The 21797-nt window shown below is 43.3% G+C and overlaps 1 protein-coding gene and 1 long non-coding RNA gene across 12 annotated transcripts in view; both read left to right on the forward strand.

Annotated features, from left to right (window-relative positions):
- JARID2 (jumonji and AT-rich interaction domain containing 2) overlaps positions 1-21797 on the forward strand; it is a 280235-nt gene that overhangs the window by 176098 nt on the left and 82340 nt on the right. The window lies entirely within an intron of this gene.
- On the forward strand, positions 2459-21507 carry LOC129059887 (uncharacterized). Its single transcript, XR_008526037.2, has 2 exons — positions 2459-7597; positions 8690-21507. It is a non-coding gene; the product is annotated as an uncharacterized LOC129059887 (long non-coding RNA).

A 21797-nucleotide genomic window follows, 5' to 3' on the forward strand; every position in this document is an offset into this window, starting at 1 on the left:
TCCTCATCAGTCATATTTTTCTGCACCTTTGCATGTCTGGTAGCTTTTTATTACTTGACAGACACTGTAAATTTTTCTCTGGCTGTGGGAAATGTTTGTATTTCTCTACATATTCTTGAGCATTGTTCTGAGATCTGATTATTAGGGAACAGTTTGATCTGTTTGGATCTTGGTTTCAAGCGTGGTTAGGTAGGGCCAAAGCAGTGTTTACTGTGAGGCATTGTTTCCCTGCTACTCAGGCAAAAATCCTTACGAGTATTTTACCTGATGTCCTATGGATTATGTTTACCATGTAGGCTAGTAAGAATGGGCACTATTCCTGGTGCTTTTACAATTTGGATACTGTTCCCGCTAATCCTTTCTGGAAATACTTTCTCTTGGGTAGCTTCCTAACACAAATGTGCTTGTTAGTACTCAGTACTCAGCGGAAGACATGAGGAGCGCCCTTGGCAGATTCCATTGTTGTCTGTGTGGCTCTGGCCTCTGCTGTGCTCTGCCTTACACATTCTATCACCTTGGCGTCCCCTTGTGTTTCTCAGTCCCGGCTCTGCTTGCGCTTTCTGTAACTGCTGCAGCCTGGACATTCTCTCAGGGCAGTGAGCTGGGGGGATCATTTGTTTTCCATCTGTCGGGGATCACAGTATGTTGCTATATGGTGGCCATTGTTTTGTGTGGATTTTTAGTTCTTTCAGGCAGGCAAGAGGTATAAATCCTGTCTAGCTTCGCTAAAAGAGGAAGTTCTTTATGCTCTTTGAATGTTGAATGAGAGGGTGAGAGAGACACATACCATCAGGAAATGGAACTAGCCACGGTCATAGCTTTTCATTTAGTTTTGTTAGTCTTTAAAAATAAAAATAAAAAAAGCTGAACAGCGTTAAGTAAGCCCTGACTCCAAGAAAAAAATTTCAAAGTTAATAAACATAAGCATTCGGCCTATAATAAAAATAGTAAACTCCATTCCATAATAAAGCCTGTGACTATTAGAAGTCCTTCTTTGAAGCTATGGAATCTGTCTTTTCCGTTAGGAAGAACTGACCTTAGCCTAGACAATATTGTGCTAAAAATTTTTACCTTAATTCTTTTGAAATACCTGTTTTTAAGGTTTTACCACCCTCACTTGGCAGCTGAGTTAATAGGATTTGGATCTAAGCTTTCACATCTATAATGCCTGGACTTTGCCACTGTACCATGTCACCTTCCATAAGTTGTAGCAAATGTAGGTCTGAATTTTCAGGTGTGTGCATCTGGAGAGCAGTTGGCTTGGTGAGCTGTACCGGGGGTGGGGGTGCAGTTTGGACTGGGGGCTGGCCTGGTCCACAACTGTGCTGAGGGGCACCTCTTGCTGTCTTGCCTAGTGTTACTCTTCAGCTCACCTCTTCTAGTAAATAGTCTCTTTTCTGCCAAGGGATGTATTCCTTCTTTCCGAAGTACATGAAATGCCTTTCTTCATTATAAACCGAGCGATGGATAGAAAGGGGAATAATTTTAGCTTATCTTGAGCAGAACCCCTAGCTCCCGAAAACCTCTCTTGGGTCCTCCAATGTTAGAGGTCCTTTTGTGTAAGGACCCCGGAGAGACACGCGTCCAGGAGACGTGAGAGCCGGGAGGGCCCAGCTCAGCTGACTGTTGTTTCAGGTAGCTGCTGCAAGTAGATCTGTGATTACTTGTTGATTTTAGTGGGTGGTTCTCTGTCCTTCTGGACGAATACTCTTTTTCTTTACTTTTCCTGCAGTGAGCTGGAGTTGGTAGGTTTGGGGGCGGCTCACATCACAGTGCCTGTTTGTGCGTATTCACCTTTCCCATGGAAATCTTCCAAGTTTGGGAGGGAAGTTTGTATTTCACGCACTATACCTTCACCTTAATCAGCAAGGTGAACCTGAGTTCCTGGGTTTCGGTGTCTGAGGTTGGATAGCACAGAGCTAAGGAAGCATTTTCTGAGCGTGCCAGCAGTTCTCGCCGGGCCCTGCATGCTCTGTTTCCTGGAGGCTGCACATGCTGCTCATCGACATTCGTGGTCAGGTTCTTTCCCTGCAGCAAAAACCCTTGGTTCAGACCTCACTGAACTCACAGTTTCTCACCTCTGCTCTAGGGTACCCAAGATGGTGGCTGTGTCTCCCCACTTCTGCTTCCCCATAATAGAGCCCCCACCATGGGTGTCTACAGAATAGATGGAGCTAGTCAAATAAACATGAAATCTGACCGGTTTTGCGTGGGCTTCCCCTGTCCCCTTTACGCTCTCAGAATTTTAACTGCTTATGTGACTCTGTTTTGGGATTATAAAACAATCTTTTGTATTGCTCCAGTTTATAGGAAGCAGCTCCTTTTTTCTCATTAATGACCCCTGTTGTTGAGTCCATCTGGTCTTCTCATGGGTTAGGCCTACTTGACTGTGCTATCAAGGCTTACAGGTGTAGCCTAGTCTTTTTTTTTTTTTTTTTTTTTTTTTTAAAACATTTATTTGAGACAGGGTCTGGCTCTGTTGCCCAGGCTGGAGTGCAGTGTTACGATCTCGGCACACTGTAACCTCTGCCTCCTGGGCGCAAGTGATCCTCCTGTCTCAGCCTCCGAGTGGGTGGGACCACAGGCATGTGCCACCACGTCCAGCTAATTATTTGCATTTTTTGTAGAAGTAGGGTTTCACCATGTTGCTCAGGCTGGTCTCGAACTCCTGGGCTCAGTTGATCTGCCTGACTCAGCCTCCCATTGTTGGGATTACAGGCGTGAGCCACTATGCCTGGCCTGCATCCCAGTCATCTGTCATTGGAAAGAAAGCTGAGGTCCAGCTCGTTTTTTGGGGTTGGGGATGGGATAGTGGTTTTGGCTTCTGGGAAGAGTTGTGCAACTACTAAATTCAGAATGATTAATATAGGCGGTAGAGTTCAACATCATAGAAGGAAGAGTTTGGATGGGGAATGTGGTTTGTTGGTGTAACACTGTGGGGCAAGTTGTTCCTGAGTCATGGGACAAAGACAGGCTGGTATTTTAAGTTCACTTTTATGGGTCATGTGTGGGTAGATTTGTGTGGCTTACGTGGCAGGATGGGACTGCAGGTTCCATTTCAAATTGTTACTACCTAGATCAGGATAATTAAGTCTGAGAGGTACCTCTGTATGCTTGACCTCGCCCTGGGCTGAGCACGTACATTTTATCCTTGGTATGGGATATCTGTGTGCAGGATGCTGGAGAAGCTTGTCACTTCTCATCTCCACTCCTTGCTGGCCTCTGTTTCCCTTGGGGCCGTGATAGGGAAGAGGTGTGAACACGTGTCTGGTGACCAGTGTTTTGGGTTCCTGCAACTGTCAATATCTTTATGGTGCTGCTGTGCCTTTGCAGGTTCCCTATCTTTGGGTGGAGCTCCGTTTTTGTTTTCCCAAGACACTTCCTGTCCCGGAGGGCCTTTTTGTTACCTCTGGTCCCTTTCTGTAGTGGTCAGGCTTCATCCCCGCGTTGGTCTGCGTTGTTTGGCCAGTACTTACTACTTTCACTGCTTAGACATCTGAGCCCACTTTCCTAAACTCTTTCTGGGAGGCACACAGACGTGGATAGACCTGTATGTATTCATCCCTGGCTGCCTCTTTTTTTTTTTTTTTTGAGATGGGGTCTTGCTTTGTTGCCCATATTAGTCTCAAACTCCCGGCCTCAAGTGATCCTCCTCCTGCCTTGGCCTCCCAAATTTCTGGAATTACAGTCATGAGCCACTGTGCCCGGCCCTTGACTGTCTCTTGATCTTCAAGCCCTTCTTGGCTTATTTTGATTTGGAATTGATTTACACCAGGAGGAGTTCTCCTTCCACAATCCTCCAAATGTTGTGGCTTAGTGTCAAACATGTTTTTCTAGCCCAGTCTTATAATCAACCCTTTGATTAGAAATTAGGAGAAAAGAGAAAAATTTATGATTACAGATTCATATACACTGGGCTTGAATCTAAAGTAATACTCTGTCCCTGGGAGAGTCAATTATCTGAAAGAAGAGCAGCTTTGCAGAGTGGCTCTGTTGATGTTAATAACAGCAAGCATTTGGCTGGGCATGGTGGCTCACGCCTGTAATCCCAGCACTTTGGGAGGCTGAGTTGGGCGGATCACCTGAGGTCGGGAGTTCGAGACCAGCCTGACCAACATGGAGAGAACCCCTGCCTCCACTAAAAATATACAAAATTAGCCTGGTGTGGTGGTGCATGCTTGTAATCCCTGCTACTCAGGAGGCTGAGGCAGGAGAATCACTTGAACAAAGGAGGCGGAGGTTGCGGTGAGCTGAGATCGTGCCGTTGCACTCCAGCCTGGGCAACAAGAGCAAAACTCTGTCTCAAACAAAACAAAATAAAAACAACAACAACAACGAAAAAACAGCAAACACTTACATAGCATTTATGATGTGCTGTCCACTTCCACTGTTTTACATTCCTTACATATGTTAGCTCATTTTATTCTCATAGCAAAATCATTAAGATACGTTATTTTATTATCATCCCCATCCTACAGATGAGAACATTGAGGCACAGAAGACTATACTTGTCTGGGAGATAAGGCTCCCGGTATGTAATACAGACACAGTAAATGATGTCTGCTCACCTTAAATAAGCCAATGAAGAGCCATCATAATGTACTGATGACAAAGAATAGTATAGTTGTATCTTCAAAATTTTTGGAGTGGCCTGAGAATTCTGGGGTGTGGCAAAGTGATTCCATTTTTACCTTCAGAGGATTGTGACCTCCAAGGAGCACATATGCATGGGTGCTAATTTGTTAATGAAAATGCATGCTAATAGTTTCTCAGGTGCTGAGATGCAGCTACATATGATTGATTTAAGCCTGTTTTGAGCCACAGAAATCTGCATCCCAGGGAAAGTAGAGAAGTAAATAATTTTTGTTGCGGTGTACCGTGGTATGAATGTGCCCCTCAAATTTCATGTGTTAGAAACTTGTTCCCCAATGTAGAGGTGTTGGGGTCATGAGGGCTCCACCCTCTTGAGTGGATTAATACCTTTATCATGGGAGTGGATTCCTTATAGAAGGACAAGATAGGCCCCCTTTTGTCTCTCTCTTGCCATGTGTTGCCTTCTGCTCTACTATGTTAGGTAATGGCATGAAGGCCATCACCATATGCCTGTCCATCAGTCTTTAAAATTGTGAGAAATAAATTTCTGTTCTTTATATGTTACCCAGTGTTAAGTATTCTGTAATAGAAGCCTCAAATGGACTAAGAGCGCAAGTGTGCTGCAAAAGAAAGATGCATGAAGTTTGTGGAACACAAGCAGAGTGACTAGGGAAATTGCGGCAGCTTCAACATGGTCACGTGTGCACTTCATTTTCCCATCTCTGGGAGATGTAATAAGAGCGAAAAGAGGAGACCCTTTTAGTGTTGTGCTTTTCTGGGTAAGTCAGTCCTCTTTGACTTCCTAATGGCACAGCTCACATCAGTGAGCTGCCAGCTGTGGGTTTCTCAGCCAATCTAATGCAGGGAGACAGGCCTGTACCTGTTTCTCTGAACCTGGTAGCTGGGTGCAGTGCAGTTATAGTAATAACATGATGAGCTTCTTGAGTGCTGGGCAGTTTGCCATGGGAGGGGACAGCAGCTGCTTGAGACCTGCCACTCAGGAAGGGCCAGAGTTTTCGAGATTGTGCCTCTTGATAATCCTTGAGTGGGGCTGAGGTTTGACAAGTGAAGGGTTCTTTGTGCTTAACAGGCTGCTTCTAGAAGGCTTTGTGTGCTTCAGGGCATTCTCTTTACCGATGGACTTCACAAGCTGGCTGAGAGAGAAGGCAGGATTGAATTGTAAACTTTTCTTTACCAAGATGGTGAACTGGAGGCAAGATGGTTAGTTGATATTCAAAAGGACACACGTGGATGTTGGGCAGGCTGCACCTTGGACAGGCCCAGCTAGGCAGACTGGAAATGACCAACAACCCAGGTAGTTTGTAGAATTAAATGAAATAACCTGTCTCCACACTATGTAGGAGGTTACTATGCTTAAGTGTTGGCTCCCAAATCAGTCTAAGCCAAGATGTGCTCAGAGGCACTGAATCAATATTTGTTGAATGGATGCGGACTGACAGCACTAGCTTCCTTCGGTTATAGTAGGGAGTAGAAGAGCTCCAAGAGGGTTTCCTGTCTTCACCTTAGTAAATGAAAAACAAACCCCTATCTTGCTTGCTTGCTTTTTTTCCAACCCCCAGAGGAAGAGGTGACTTAAGCCTAATAGGTTTTTGGATAATTACAAGGAGGTCAGGAGATTTTACCATTTGAAAGCCATCAGTGCCATTTGATGGTTTTGATCAAAAGGCTTATTTATAGTATACATTTACATTGTTTAAGTGTATGTGTTTGTTAAAGAATTACATAACTGGCCTGAGTGATTTGGGGTACATCAGCACCTTGATATATCTGGAGTAGCACCTTGCAGGAATGTAAAGGAGGGCTGTGTCTTTCTGGCAACCCTTTGTGGCTGTGTGCACTTTATTTTTAACCTTGCCATTTATGCTCATCTTCCTGAAATTGTGTTTTAAGAGTTTGAAACCTGGGTCTTCTTTCTTTAACAAGTTCCTGTTCCTTCTAGACTTGGGTCTGTCTCTTAGAGAGGTCTTATTAGATACTCAATCCTTCTGTATAAACCTGCACCACACTCTGTCCTAAGAGTTCAGAGCATGTGAGTTGTAGTGTGATGGAAGGAATGGAAAAACCTGGACCTGCCGCAGAATGTTTGCATCCTATGCAGGTTTAGATGTTGGCAAACACTTGTTGGGCCTCCGTGTTCACCCCCATCATTTGCTTCAGGCTCCTGGCAAACATACTAGCTTCTTCCACATTTGTTTATTTTCTAGAAAAAAAAAGGCTGGAACTTCATTTTTATTACTGCAGTGGCCATTTCCTGTTTCTGTTACCTCGGAGATCAGATTGCAGGGATATCACTTCCACCCCTCATGTAAATTATGGTCTAGTATGCTTTGTGGTTGCCATGGAAACTGCTGGATACAAGTTTCTTTCCTTCCTCCTCTAAGCTCTTGCTAGGCTTTTAAACAGTAACATTTCTGTCCCATCCCTTTGCCGTCCTTGCCTTTTCACACCCCCAAAGGACAAATCTAAACACCACCCTGATCTTTTTCGGCAGTTTCTGACCCTCCTGGAAACATTTGATCAGTTCCTGAATCTTCCTTAGTGTGAATATGTAGACACTGGTTCCTGGCATCTTACATGAAAGGCACTAGATGCTGGAATTGTGAGGGCTTGGAGTCACCTGGTTTGTGAAGGAGGTGACAGCCATTAATGTCACTTGTGGTTCACATGTGAGTGCTTATATGGGGTTGTTAGACATGCTTTTTTTTTTTTTTTTTTTTTAATGCAGAGTGCTGCTTGATGTTAATACCTCACTTGACTGCCTAGTGCAATTGCAAGCAGTGCACAGTGCTTTGACTAAGATGGGAATTGAATGTTTCTTCTTACTACTGTCGCCTTATACTTCCTGTTCCCTCACTGCCTCCCTCCTATTTTATTGTAGGATGGGGGTCTGGCGGGTGATGAAAGGCAGCAACCAAAGTGACTTGTTTTAGAAGAAAATTGGGTTCATTTCTGCTTTTGGAAATTTTAAGGAGGGGTTTGTATGGTAAGTGGGTTTTTTTCTACATAATAAGGTAAATATCATGCAAGAATATTTTTTCCTTTAGGCTCAATGGCTTTAATTTGCAATGATATAATCTTTTTTTTTTAGATATATATTTTTATTATACTTTAAGTTCTAGGGTACATGTGCACAACGTGCAGGTTTGTTACATAATGTATACATGTGCCATGTTGGTGTGCTGCACCCATTAACTCGTCATTTACATTGGGTATATCTCCTAATGCTATCCCTCCCCACTCTCCCCACCCCACAACAGACGCTGGTGTGTGATGTTCGCCTTCCTGTGTCCAAGTGTTCTCATTGTTCAATTCCCACCTATGAGTGAGAACATGCAGTGTTTGGTTTTTTTGTCCTTCCGATAGTTTGCTGAGAATAATGGTTTCCAGCTTCATCCACGTCCCTACAAAGGACATAAACTCATGCAATGATAGAATCTTCTAGTGCCAGGCATGGTGGCTTATGCCCGTAATCCTTGCACTTTGAGAGGCCAAGACTGGCGAATCACCTGAGGTCAAGAGTTCGAGACCAGCCTGGCCAACATGGTGAAACCTTGTCTGTACTTAAAGTACAAAAATTAGCTGGGCCTGGTGGCACACACCTGTAATCCCAGCTACCTGGGAGGCTGAGGCAGGAGAATCGCTGGAACCTGGGAGGCAGAAGCTGCAGTGAGTGAGATAGCACCACTGCACTCCAACCTGGGGGACACAGCGAGACTCTGTCTGATTAAAAAAAAAAAAAAAAAAAAAAAAATCTTCTAGAGTATAGTCCTCATTAAATTGTCTTGATAGCTCCATCCTGATACTTAAAGCTATTCACAGAAGTGGTTGAAAGCAACATCATCCATATGTGATTGTCCTGCATGTGTTTGGGTGCGGCGAGGAATAGGTAGTCTTTGCTGTCTAGGCTATGCCCACTTGAGTAGGGATGGTCCTTGTTTATCTTTGTATCCCCAATGGTGGCAGAGTATCTGCTGTGGAATAACAATTTGCATGTTTTTGAGTGTGTTCTAAGAGTAGCTAAACCAACTATTAAGGAATCTTTTTCTTGTTCTTTTTTGTTTTTTTTTTGAGGTAGTTGTGGTCTCACTCTGTCACCCAGGCTGGAATGCAATGGTGTCATCATAGGCTCACTACAACCTTGGATTCCTGGGCTCAAGCAGTCATCTCGCCTCAGCCTCCTGAGTATCTGGGACTGCAGGCACATGCCACCATGCCTGGCACACATTTTCATATTTTGTAGAGGTTGGGTCTCAGTGTGTTGCCTGGGCTGGTCGCGAACTCCTGGTGGCCTCAATTGATCTTTGCACTTTAGCCTCCCAAAGTGCTGGGATTACAGACCTGAGCCGCCGCACTCAGCAGAAAAGGAAACGTTTCTAAAGGAGTCATCACATTTCAGAGGCAAATACTCCTATTTAGAATTGTTCTGGTCTTTTGCACACTATCATCTTGGAGGGGGTGTATGCACGTACGTGTGTGTGTGTGTGTGTGTGTGTGTGTGTGTCTGAAGTAAAAACCCATTGGATTTGTTTTTTTGAAGTGTTAGGAAAGAACCAAGTACACGTTTTTGGTAATGATACATACTGTTTTGTCTCCGGCCCTGTGAGAGAGAGAGAGAAATGTACACACACGTTTCTGCATTCTTTTCCCTTGGTACAGAAACTCCACATCTGACCATAGGGAAGCCAAAATGTACCGTGTAAATTTTACTCCTTGGTACATCTGATTAGTAATAAGGAAGTGCGTATTTCTAGCATCACAACAGCCTTGTGAGTCCTCAGACGTCATTATAATATTGCTGAATTGCTAGCAGCTCTCTCTAATTAGTCATGCCAAGAGAAGGCAAAATTCCATCTTCTTGCATGAAGATTCTCTGGTTCTTCCCTTGGTGCCAACTTAGGGTTAACTCCAGCTTTCTGGACTCTAAAATTTAAAAACATTTAACCTCAGCGTCTATGTCCATGATAATGAAATAATGTCTTATAAGGATGCCATTAAATATATCTGATGTTCTTCCTAAGATTTTGTTTTTTCCTTAGATACGAGATGTACTTTTGGTTCTTTATCTTCCTGGAGTTTAGTTATCAAGACAATTTCTGTGACGTTAAAATACCATGTATGACCACTTTATAGAATATTTCAAGTATGTACAATTGACCTTAATGTTAATTCATTTCGTTTACTATATAAAAAAATGTGGAAAGAAGGAAAACATTTAAACAGAAAACAAGAACCATGCTTGAGTTGTTTTCCTGCTGTTTATATGTGGTTGCCAATTATATGTTGAAATACATGAGGCCTTTTGAGATGTTGCTTCTCTTATATGAAGTACTGTTCTGTTGAGTATATAACAGTATAATAGGCCAGGTGCTTTACTGAATTAAGTAAATTGTTTTCTAATATGATTTAAAAAGTGCACTAAGCAAGCATTGGGTCGGGTATAGTGAGATGTCCGTCTGTGAAGTGCTTATTGATGGTAAAATCGCTTTTGTCAGTGCCTACTTACCTGGGGGTTGTGGGACTTGTGGGGCATGCTTTCCAGTCCAAGCCCACTTAAGCTTCTGCTAACTCTTGGGGGAATGAATGGTCTGTAGGGGCTGCTTTGAGTAATCCAGGCCAGTCTTGGGGTACTTTATTATTCTGTCAGCTTGTAACTGTGTAGGATGGGATTCTAGCAGTTTCTAAATATATGTTGTTTTCAGAGCCATTCTTTTTCTGGAACGTAGTTACAAATTTGTTCAGCCTGTTACTCAGCCCCCAAGAAATATGTTTGCATTCATTGTGACAGCCTGTAGACTATTGGTACCATGCATGGCTGTAATCTGCTTGTTGTTCTGGCAAATGCCATTGTGTAATGTGGACTGGCACTTGGCCTTTCTGGAGCTTGTAGTTTTTCCCCTTTGTAGGGAGTTGAACTGCCTTTGCCATAATTTCTCTCCTGATTATCATTTCTTATGCCTCCTGCAATTCAGTCTAATTGAACTGTGCTGGGATAAATAGAGCCCTTACAGATCATGTGAATGTGAGATCATCCCATTCCCTAAATGAGGAATCTATGGCTTAGATAGGACTGGGTGTTGTGAGTCTTCGTGATTAATGTTTTGAAATGATTTAGGAACCCAAATGCACGCTGATGTTTTCCATCAGCTGCAGTCCGTATGTCTCCTAAACGATGCCTTCCTCCTGTTTGGGTTTTGGGAATTGCTTGAGGCCAAGGAGAGGAGGGTATGGCTCCTTCAGCTTTACCCTTCTGAAGGTCATGAGGAATGATTCTGACAAACACCTTGAGGACAATGAGGGCTTGTGCCTTCTGTTACCACTGCCTCCACTACTTTCAGTGTAAACAAGCCCTTTCCGTAGTATTCACATTTCTTGATTCAAGCCTCAGAAGACCAGGATATAATTTAAAATTGCAATTAGTTAATTGAAATTAAGTTTCTAAATAAAGTGTTGAAGACTGATCTTTTTCCCTTTCAATGAAGCAGTTTAAGCACTGTAAGAAATTTACAGATGTCAGTTTGGATAATGACCCCATAGATTTTTTCCAGAGAGGTTCTGTCTCCAGTGTTGTCCCTTTATTCAGGGACATTGAATCAGAGCTGTGAAGCAGTCTGTTTTGCGGCTTCTGTTGAAATCCTCTTAAGCCAAGTCACTAAAGGTATGCCACTGGAAAGGACTCTTGTCTCTTGTGAAATAAATCCAGTAGGAAGCCTGTTCCCAGGAATGCCTGGTTGTTAGGTACACAGGCTCACTGTGCTTAGTAGTGCTCCTGCACTTTTGCTAAGCCACTGAGACCCACAGTTCAGCTGGTACCAGTGTGTTACCGGTGGAGGGTGTCCAGGTTCTTGGTGTTTTGAACAAAGAATTGGACAAAACACACACAAAAAACAATGAAAAAAAAAAAAGCACAGATTTATTGAAATGAAAGTACACTCTACAGGCCGGGTGTGGTGGCTCCCGTTTCCAATCCCAGCACTTTGGGAGGCCAAGGTGGGCGGATCTCTTGAGGTCAGGGGTTCAAGACCAGCTTGGCCAACATGATGAAACCCTGTCTCTACTAAAAATACAAAAATTAGTCAGGCATGGTGGCTCACGCCTATAATCCCAGCTACTCGGTAGGCTGAGGCTGAGGCATCACTTGAACTTAAGAGGCAGAGGAGGCAGTGAGCTGTGATTGCGCCATTGCACTCCAGCCTGGGCAGACTTGGGACTCTGTCATACTCCAGCTACCCTCACCTTCAAAAACAACAACAACAAAAAGTACACTCCACAGAGTGGGAGTGGGCTCGAAGCAAGTGTCTCAGTAGCACTGGTTACAGAATTTTCTGGGGTTCAGATACTCTCCATTGGTTACTTGGTGTATGTCGCATGTGAATGAAGAGGATGAAGTGAAGTTTCCTGCCATAGCTGGAAAGTTTGGAACATTACAAAGTTATTTACTTGGGCTAGAAGGTTGGCAGTTTTTCCGTTTGATTTAGTTCTAGGAAGTCCTTAGGCTCCCTCCCTCCAGACCCTGTTCTCCTGCTGCAGAAGCACAGGTTTTCAAATAAAGTTAGACGTTTGGTTTGTATCTAAGCTGTTAAAAGCTACTTAAAAGTGTCTGAGCCTCTCTGTTTCCTTGTCTGATAAATGCAACCATTACACCTTATAGCATTGGCTCTAACCCAGTATTTCTCACATGTAAGTGTGCATCAGAATCATCTGGAGGACTGGTTAAAGCACAGACTGGCTAGGTCCTGCCCTGAGAGTTTTTGATTCAGTTAAGTCTGAGGTGGCACCTGAGAATTTGCATTTCTAGTATGCTGCCAAGTGATTCTTTTGTTGCTGGTTGGAGAATCACACTTTGATAAGCACCACTCTGAGGGCTCTATGTGATTTAAAGCACGTATTATATTATTACCCTTAAATAATAAGCACCCATTCTATATATAGTTGCTGGGTAAGTGAACAGTGATTATGTCTGTGGTTAAGAATTTTTAGGGCCAGGTAGCCCCATTTCCTTATAGGGACCTTTTCCTTTGCATGTCCCCAAATGTTTCCTTCCTCAGCTTGTTCATCTGCTTTGTGCAGAGAAAGAAAAGTAATAATGTCTTTCCTTCTCTTGCGGTTTATTTGAAATTATTTATAGTCTAGTTGTTGGCTGCATGCCTCCTCCCCAACCCCCATGTCTGTTTGTGTGTGTGTGTGTGTGTGTGTGTGTGTGTGTGTAATTTCAGTTTAGGCAGTTGCTTAGGTGGCGTGCATCCTACCTAAGGGGCATGTCATCCAAGTGAAAGTCTTTTCCTGATGTAAGCAACTTACTAGAGCAAACAATGTGATTTAATCTTGGATTTCCTTTGTATTAGGTGGTCATACGCTGGCTTTAATTTTATATTCATAAGATGATTCCCGGCTTCCTGTGGGTTGCAATACATGGTGCTTCCCTTGGCCAGGTCGACGCACCCACTACTGCCCACCCACATCAATTGCATCATACAGGACTGGGGATGTTTTTCTCCATTCGTTTGGGGATATGGGGGGAATATCTGACAGTGCTTTCTCCCTGATAGTTGTTCTTTTCTCTTATAATTAGTATTAATGGATGATACTGTGGCTGACAATAATGCAATATCCATCATACCCGTTTTTAAAATTCTTTTAGGCCATAAGAGTTTTTCCCATAGCCCTCACTCTCCAGGGGTGTGTGTGTGTGTGTGTGTGTGTGTGTGTGGTAGAATAGGGTTGAGAATATTTATGTATGTGCCAGTGTACTTTACTTTCCCTGGTTTCACATGTTTCAACTTGCACGAGACAGTTTATACCCAGTGGGGGAATCTGCCCGTAAAACACATGTACCTCCGTAAGTCTGTCTCCACCCTTCACTGTGTTCCTAACAGTTTTTTTTATTTTTATTTTTTAAACAAAGGAAGTTTTGTTGTAGATCAGAGAATGAGAGATGACATTAAATAATACTGTAGCTGTCCGTTGATGCACAGAATTCATGCTTCTGTGATGGACAATTCCATATACTCCTCAATCAGTGACTTATCTTTTAAAATGGAATTTGTTGTATTGTTAGCCTGTGGGGTTGTTTAGGGTGGGGTGGTATCTTTCAGAGAGTGTTGCACATAGATAGATTACGAGGAGCTAGTTCCCTAGAGGAGCTGATGGGGAGAGAGATTTTCAAAAAATTCTTAGAAGGGCAAATAGGGTCAGCTGTCATCTTTGTTTATTTTAACCACTGTGAAATGTGGAAGAGAATGCACTGGTTTTTCATTGTCATGACAACAGAGGCTCTTCACACCCCTGGGCACAACAGGAAATGAACCCATTCATTTATCCAAGTGTGAATCTCAGAATCCCATTATGTGAATTCCATGGAGTGTTAATTCAAGTATTTTGATAGAATGTTATTGTGTATTCCCCAGTAGTATTTAATGGTTGCCTAATCCTACTCAAGTCACTAAATACCCTTCTTGATCTGCTGTTTCCTCATCTATCAGAAGGAGGATAAGATTTTCATCTATAGGACAGTGTTTCTCAGCTTTCTGTATTTTGGGCCTTAACCTCTGCTGGAAGAGGACTTTGAAGTTTTGCAGTCTATATAACTCATGAAATTTTTACTTTCTACTTCGTAAGTAGGTTTGGGTTTCCTTCAATAGAAAAATGGTTTGTTACTGCCAAGTAAGAGCCTTAATTCTGGCTAGTTTATTTTTGATTTCTAGAAGCTCTGGTTCTTTTCGAATGTTAGGTTACATTCAAATGTTAGTTTCAGTGTTTGTTCAGTGGTAGTTTCAGTGTTCACTGTTTCAGGTGTTAGTTTCCTGTTATGCAGATATTTTCAAACTTGGCTTTTATTTGTTTTAACATAGTCTGATGATTCAAATCACTGACTGACATTTTCCCAGTTGGACATCTGCTGGGTTTTCCTCATGGTGCTTTATTTCCCCTGAAAGTGAAAAGTTGTTTAGGGGGGAATTCATTGAGGCCTGAGATGAAAAAACCCTCAGACAGAGGGTTCATGTATGTTTTCGCTACATACCTTAGGGTTTCATCAGTCCAACATTATTTAAACTAAATTCAGGGCTTGAGAGATGATTTTTATATTCTGAATCCTTGTGAGGGCCACTTAAGTTTTACAACTTCTCAGGAAAGATATCCGGCCTTTGGGAATCCTAGCTGAATGTAAGAAAGTTGTCTCCTGTTAGAGCCCCATTTTAGGGCTTGGAGGGTGGTAGGATGCCACCTTCCTCCCGGTGCCAGTGCTAGGGAAATCAAGTTCAGGTTTGTTTTTGTCAGAAGCACAAAAGTGGGGTCATTTCTCCATGGGTAGGTCTGGGTTCTAGCTTTTGTTTTTAGAATTTCCATCAGTAATTTCTTGTTTGTTTATTACCTCATTGATGCCTTTAATGACTTGCTTGAATATCTTGCAAGGCCTGCTGTATTCCTGGAAATGACTCATGATGCCATGCTTTGCTACATTTTATTTTTTTAATTTTAAATAAATACATTTTACTAATTTGAAATCGAGTAGATTAACAGTATAAGCTGTTTGGCACATTGGAGTTTGAGTGCCTTGAGGATGAATTCAAAATTCTTTTTTTTTTTAAACTTTGAACTTCAGGGGTACAGAGCAAACCAATCCCAAAGCTAGCAGAAAACACAGAAAAGCTTTGCTGCATTTTATGGCTTCTGTTGAAATGGGGAAGGTTTTCTTGTCCCCCTCTCAGGGCGTGCGATGGAGGACTGGCTCACTTCTTCAGTGCCCCGCTGCTCATACCTCTAGGGGAGCATACAGACAGGCAGGTTGTGGGGCTGCAACCCCAGGGCAGTCTCTAGGGGTGTATGTTTACAGCTGAAGCCCCAGTGGGCATGTGTTACAGGGTGCTCCTTTAGTTTGCCGTCTATAGGCGGCTTGTGTTAGCTCAATTAGACCCCCTTCCTTGAGGACAGAGGGATTTCTGAAACCCGTGGTTGTACCCTTGGTGTATCAGAAGAATTGGATCACACGTGGGCTTGGAGAATGATCACAAGATTTTATTGCATAGAAGTACCTCTCAGCAGATGGGAGAGCCGGAAGGGAGATGGTTTTCTGCTGGAGTTGGGCGGCACGCTGGTCGATGGCTTGCTGGCCTGCCAGTGCTCTTCTGCGGCCATGCTCTCCACAACCAGCAGCTTGTGTCGTCTTCCGCTGATGTGTTCCTCAGGATGTCCAGCAGCTTGTGTCTATGCCTTGCTAAGGTCTCGGGTTTTTATAGGTTTTCATAGGCCCAGGATGGGGGCGTGGCAGATCAGGGTGGTCTTGGAAAATGCAACATTTGGGCACGAGGGCAGAAGTGCCTTCCTCACTTAGGTCTTGGGAGTAGAGCCCTAGCCAGGGGCCACGCCCTTCCTCTACCCAGCACTTCCTTCCCCACCTTCCCTATCATTTAAAGGGACCATGCTCTTCTATTCCCAGCACTCCTGTATACTTGTTGCCTACCACCCGTGATGCCCTGTTTGAGAAGCATGATTAGAAAAATCCCAGCGATCTTTTCTGTTTCTAGTGGTGTGGACTCCTGCTTGGAAGGCTTTTCTTGTGATTTTTTTCCCCCCATAATGTTTATATTCTGTGTTTTCCTATTCAGTTATAATGAGTTCAGTTCAGGGGAGAATGAGATTCAAGTGGACTGTGCTTCCCTGAGAGAGCAATTGAGTGCTCTCCTGGTCACATAGGTCTTGCACTTCTGGAGCTCTAAATGGAGCCCTTCCAGCATATCCAGGTCCTTCTTAGAGCCCGACTGCAGGCCACCCTGTCCTTCAGCCGTGTGATTTTACGGTTTTACTGTTCAGCTTCAGCATAGATTCTACCTGGAAGCCTAGGGGTGTGTGGTCGTCTGTTCTTCCTGGAAAGGTCCCTTGTGGTGAATGATTGAGTTCCCAAGCCGATTTCTGTCCCAGAGGGAGGTTGTTTCAGGGACTGGTTGGGAATGGCAGTCTCCACTGACTCGGTGCTGTAGTCTAGGTCATACTTTATGTTGTGATGCTATGACTGGATTATGTCACACTTCATGAAACCTAAGGCTTCCTGTTCAGACCTGAAAGGCAGAAACTGTGTCTCCTTGTCTCCTTCATTATCCATTCCCTAAGGTCTGTCCCCTTTTCTGTCCAGCTGAATCATACCATGAACCCTTGGCCTCAGCTCCTTATGCACTGTCCTTTACGCTTACATTGTGGAAGTCCTCCCTTAACCTAGTTAGTTACTAGGGTTGTCTATCTGCAGTGCTAATTTGTGTAACATTCTCTGCTTTTAAAGTTGTATGACATAAAAAAATAGAAGAAACGTTTTTTGAAAAGAGGAACTTTTTCTCTACCCTCTTAAGTTCAGTTTTGGGGAGTCTGCTAATTAAATGGATGAAAGACAGATTAGCAAGAGGGAAAAAAAACCAGATTTAGTTGAGTTCACAAAGAAATGTGACTCTAAGAGGAGTTTAGAATTTACCATCCTAGAATCGCTTGAACCCGGGAGGCGGAGGTTGCAGTGAGCTGAGATCACGCCACTGGACTCCAGCCTGGCGACAGAGTGAGAGTCTGTCCCCCAAAAAAAAAAAAAAAAAAAAAAAAGAATTTACCATCCTAATGGGATGTGGGGGGCAAAAGGGCGATCCTGGGAGGACAAATAAATTCTTAGAAGAGGGTAGAGAAAGGCCACTTAAGAAGAACAAGTGAATTTTTGGAAAGGTAAGTGGGCCCTTAGCAGAATAGATAGAATATTTTTGTGTCAGTGTCTGTTAGTATTGTTTTCAAAACCCACACAGGGTTAATGTCTTGGGGCCTGTTCTGGGTATGAAGTTATTATGGCTGCTTTTTGATGGTATTTTGGAAATGGGTTGGGGGGTGGTGGGATGGGGAGGAAACGTGAAGTGTCCAGCTGGAAATGTTCTCATTTACAAATTGCTGGAGGAAAAGCCTCAGCAACCCTTCCCAGGACTGATATATGGCCGGGAGTGTGGAGTTTGGCAGTGGATTGACACAGTTAAAGATGGATGCCTCTTTGATCAAAGGGAGACCATTAGGGCATGTTTAGGCTGGCGGAATTGGAGAGTTGCATTATAAAGAGAGTAGTTATGCATCCCCCCTCCCAGTGCCTGTCACCCCCATCTTTATGAACATGATTCTGCATTTGCCCAGTTGGCTGGCATAACATTCTGCTGAAGCCAGCAGCGAGGGAGATGTACGTACATAGCTTTTTTCATCTGAATTGCAGAGCGGAGAAGGATGTAGTTCATTTCTATGATTCCTCTGCACATCATTGTTTCTGACCAATTTGGACATAATGTGAGTATTTTTCTGACAATTCCAACTCCTTTGTTATTGTGGTTCCTCCTGGCAGCCCCCACTTAAAAGATCCTTTAGGCAAATGTCATCCTTTCTCTGCAGCGGTGGCTTGCCTTCCTGTGGTGGGGGCAGCATAGCTCGAAAAGAGCTGGGAAGCAGTTTCCCTCCACAGTATCCTCCTGTCTGCTCCATTGAAATCCCGTATTGTGGCCATGCTCGGTGGCTCACACCTGTAGTCCCAGCACTTTGGGAGGCCGAAGCAGGTGGATTGCCTGAGGTCAGGAGTAAGAGACCAGCCTGGGTAACATGGTGAAACCCTGTCTCTAGTAAAAATACAAAAATTAGCCAGGCGTGGTGTTGGGTGCCTGTAATTCCAGCTACTCAGGAGGCTGAGGCAAGAGAATCGCTTCAACCCAGAAGGGGGAGGTTTTAGTGAGCTGAGATCACGCCATTGCACTCCAGCCTGGGTGTCAGAGCAAGACTCTGTCTCAAAAAAAAAAAAAAAAAAGGTGGGGGGTGCTTTTTCTGGTTCAGGCAGTGGAACAGGGGTGAATGAGGCTAGAGTGCCTCTCATAGGAAGCATCACAACCATTAATTACTCCTGGTGCAAGAGGACTCAGTGAAGCTAGGTTTGAGGTTGGGGTAAAAGATAAGATTTTGGACGTTGCTCATTTAAGAAGTTTTTAGCTCAAAAATCTTATCATTGGCTGCCTTCATTGTTGGAGGTTTTATGAGTCTGTTGCATGGATCTCTATCCTCCTGCTGTACTTGCACCCCTGCTGTTATGTTTTATTAGGATGTCGTGCAATTTATTCTCCCATTTCTTTCACTTCTGGTTATACTTTTGATCACCCTTCCCTCTGTTTTGTAATGCCATCCAGAGAAAACGAACAGATAGTGAGGCTTTGTGAGGAACCTACGATGGATATGTGGCTGCAGCCTTCTTTGGAGGGTTTAAGCTGCACTGAAGGAGGCTGACCTTGTGGCTTTATCATTTCCTGTCTCCAGACAAGGAAAATGGGCTTAAGCAGGAGGGATTAATGAAGGACTCAATTGAACAGGAAGTCTTTGTCTTTCAGCCCTTCAGAATTACACACAGCTTGGGTGTTTTTATCTTGAGTCCTGTTTAAGAGATTGGACTTCTTTCTCAGAATGTTTCCGGAAACTGAGTGGGGATCAGAAATTGTCATGGAGTTAAAATGCTAAAGAAGAGGGGTAACAAGCCAGCTTCATTGGATGAAGAGAAGGGCTTGTTTTGATTTCCTCATTCTTCCCAGTCTCTCCCCTGGGAGTTTCTGCTACTGGCTTGGCTCAAAGCCTTAAAAACCCATAGACTACTTTTATAATGTCACAGCAAACGCAAACATGTTGTCTCTGGAAAGGAACTCTTGAGGCACATGTGTTAAACCAGCAATGCTGTACCTTTAGCAGAGTGTTGTTGGTTCAGTGCCTGAAACACAGATAACATACTTGACATCAAGACCCCTTGTGAATCAGAGAGAATGACTTTACCTTCTTGGAAACGTTTTGACTTGAGATCTAGTCAGAAGATATTCTTGTCCGACCCTTTGAGGGTTCATTTAAGCCGTATGCAATTAGATGAACATGTGTGTCCTGCAGATACTCACTGCTCATCTGTTGTCCACTGCTGCTGTCTACATATGTGACCTCTTTCAATTTAGTGCACATTCATGACATCAGGTGGATTCACAGCGTGCAACAGCGGACTGGTCCTTGGCTGATGAAAACTGGGAGGACTTTCATGTTGTACTGAGGCGAGGTGTCTGAGGTCATGGAATGGTTATTAAGATTGTAATCGAGGTAGAATATTGTGAGTTGGAAGGTTTGGGCTGACCCCTTTGCATCCTGCCTCCCAACCCCTCAGGTCCCACCCTTTGGTGATTCAGTGATGCCATTTGGTTTCTGTTTTGTGGCCTGAAATATGGTACCATGTGCAGTGTTGAATGTTGGGAAAAATTTAAGGATGCTTAAAGGATATTCTGGGCATTGTTAGAAAGGAAGTTGATTTGCTCACCTTGCCCTGTTGCCCACTTTCCATTGGCACAGTTTCTTTGGGTTGTATTTAAATTTTTATTCCACTAATGTGTCTTCTAGAACTGTTACTGCAGCCAGTGACATAGATGCTGAGACACTGTCTGTAATAGCTCCGGTTTTTAAGTGGGAGAATGTGCCGTTGCTTCAGCGTCACAGAGCACAAACAGTCAGAAGGCGGAGGAGAATTAGTTTTGCTAAAGTTCATTAGCTATTAGCAGATTTTTACATTATGATTGTGTTTCCTCATCTTAGGCATTTTTAACAAATGTTGTAAGAGACAATGTGTCAATTATAGTGAATCTTTTTCTTACAGAGCAGACTTCACTCCGCATTTTTGTTGGTGATAGTTTAAGTAATGCCCCTTCCTTTGAAAATCACAAATGATTATGGTCCAGGCAACTAAATAAATTTCTGTCAGAGCCCCAAAGTGTGGGTTTTCTGATACTTATCAAAAAAGGCTAAATGCTGTGGGTTTTCTGATACTCAGAAAATGTGATAATCAGAAAATATAGGTTTTCTGATACCAAAAAAGGTTAGATGCTGTGCGTTTTATCTCTAGCCATGTTTCTTGGAATCTACAATAGCTGGATTGTATATCCCTAGATGTTTTCCATACAAGTAAAGAACTTTGGGGTGTAATGAGTTGGAGGGGTGAGATGGTATTACTAATAGCATTTATAGACCTACTTTCTGTAAATAGTGGCTGGGTTCTTAACTGGCACCAGATTTTAGTGCAGGTCCTAAAAATTGGCTAATACCAGTGCTTGTCATAATTTAGCATTCCTTTTGTTTCCCTTAGGGGTGATCCCACAGCTGGAGTGTAAAGACTCACTATTGCCATCTATTGGTGCATACTGGCTACTTCATAAGATTTGCAGTGGGTGGGGAAATTACCTGGGATCCCTTTTCTATTTGTTACCCTTTAAATGAAGAAAATCTCTGTTAGTGAACTTACTGCGTGAGAGCGAGGGCATGTAAGATGCCAGAGCCCACTTTGGTCCTTCTGGGACTTAGAGGACGCTCTGAGTGCCGCCTTTGTGCTTTGGTCTGTCGTGTGCTGAATGGACGGTTAGGACCTCACCTACCGCACAACTCCATCTGGTATGATATTTCTGGTGGGAAGTTTCTGCAGTTATCTTAGAAGCATTCCACTGGATTTTATTTATTTATTTATTTTTATTTTATTTTATTTTATTTTTGAGATGGAGTTTCGCTCTTGTTGCCCAGCCTGGAGTGCAATGGCATGGTCTCGGCTCACTGCAACCTCCACCTCCCAGGTTCCAGTGATTCTCCTGCCTCAGCCTCCTGAGTATCTGGGATTACAGGCACCTGCTAACACGCCCAGCTAATTTTTATATTTTTAGTAGAGACCATGTTAGTCAGCCTGGTCTCAAACTCCTGACCTCAGGTAATCCACCACGCCTGGCCTGGATTTTTATTTTTTAAAGAGCTGTATAGCATTGTAGAATACAATATCTTCTTATATTTCTCTTTCGTTTTGGGAGAAAAAAAAAAAAAAGGAAGTAAAACAGGATTCTCGCCTCACAGGGTCATTCCCTTTGCCTTTCCAAACATGCCCATTGCCAGGAGAGTTCTGGCAATTTGCAGTTGGGTGTTGAGTAATCTAAAATTGAGAGACTGCTAGGGTTTTTGTTGAAATGATATTTTTAAAACTAAATAGGGAATCCCATCGAGAGATAGTAGAAAGGCAAATTAACATTTTAACTCGCTCTTCTAGGCTTTTAAAACTGAATGTACTTTAGATAATTTTTTCACTCCTTGTAACTACAATAGCCTATTAGAAATTATTTTGGCCAGATCCTGGCTGGATTCTG

The sequence above is a fragment of the Pongo abelii genome, chromosome 5, assembly GCF_028885655.2.
Source record: "Pongo abelii isolate AG06213 chromosome 5, NHGRI_mPonAbe1-v2.0_pri, whole genome shotgun sequence".
NCBI classification, from domain to species: domain Eukaryota; kingdom Metazoa; phylum Chordata; class Mammalia; order Primates; family Hominidae; genus Pongo; species Pongo abelii.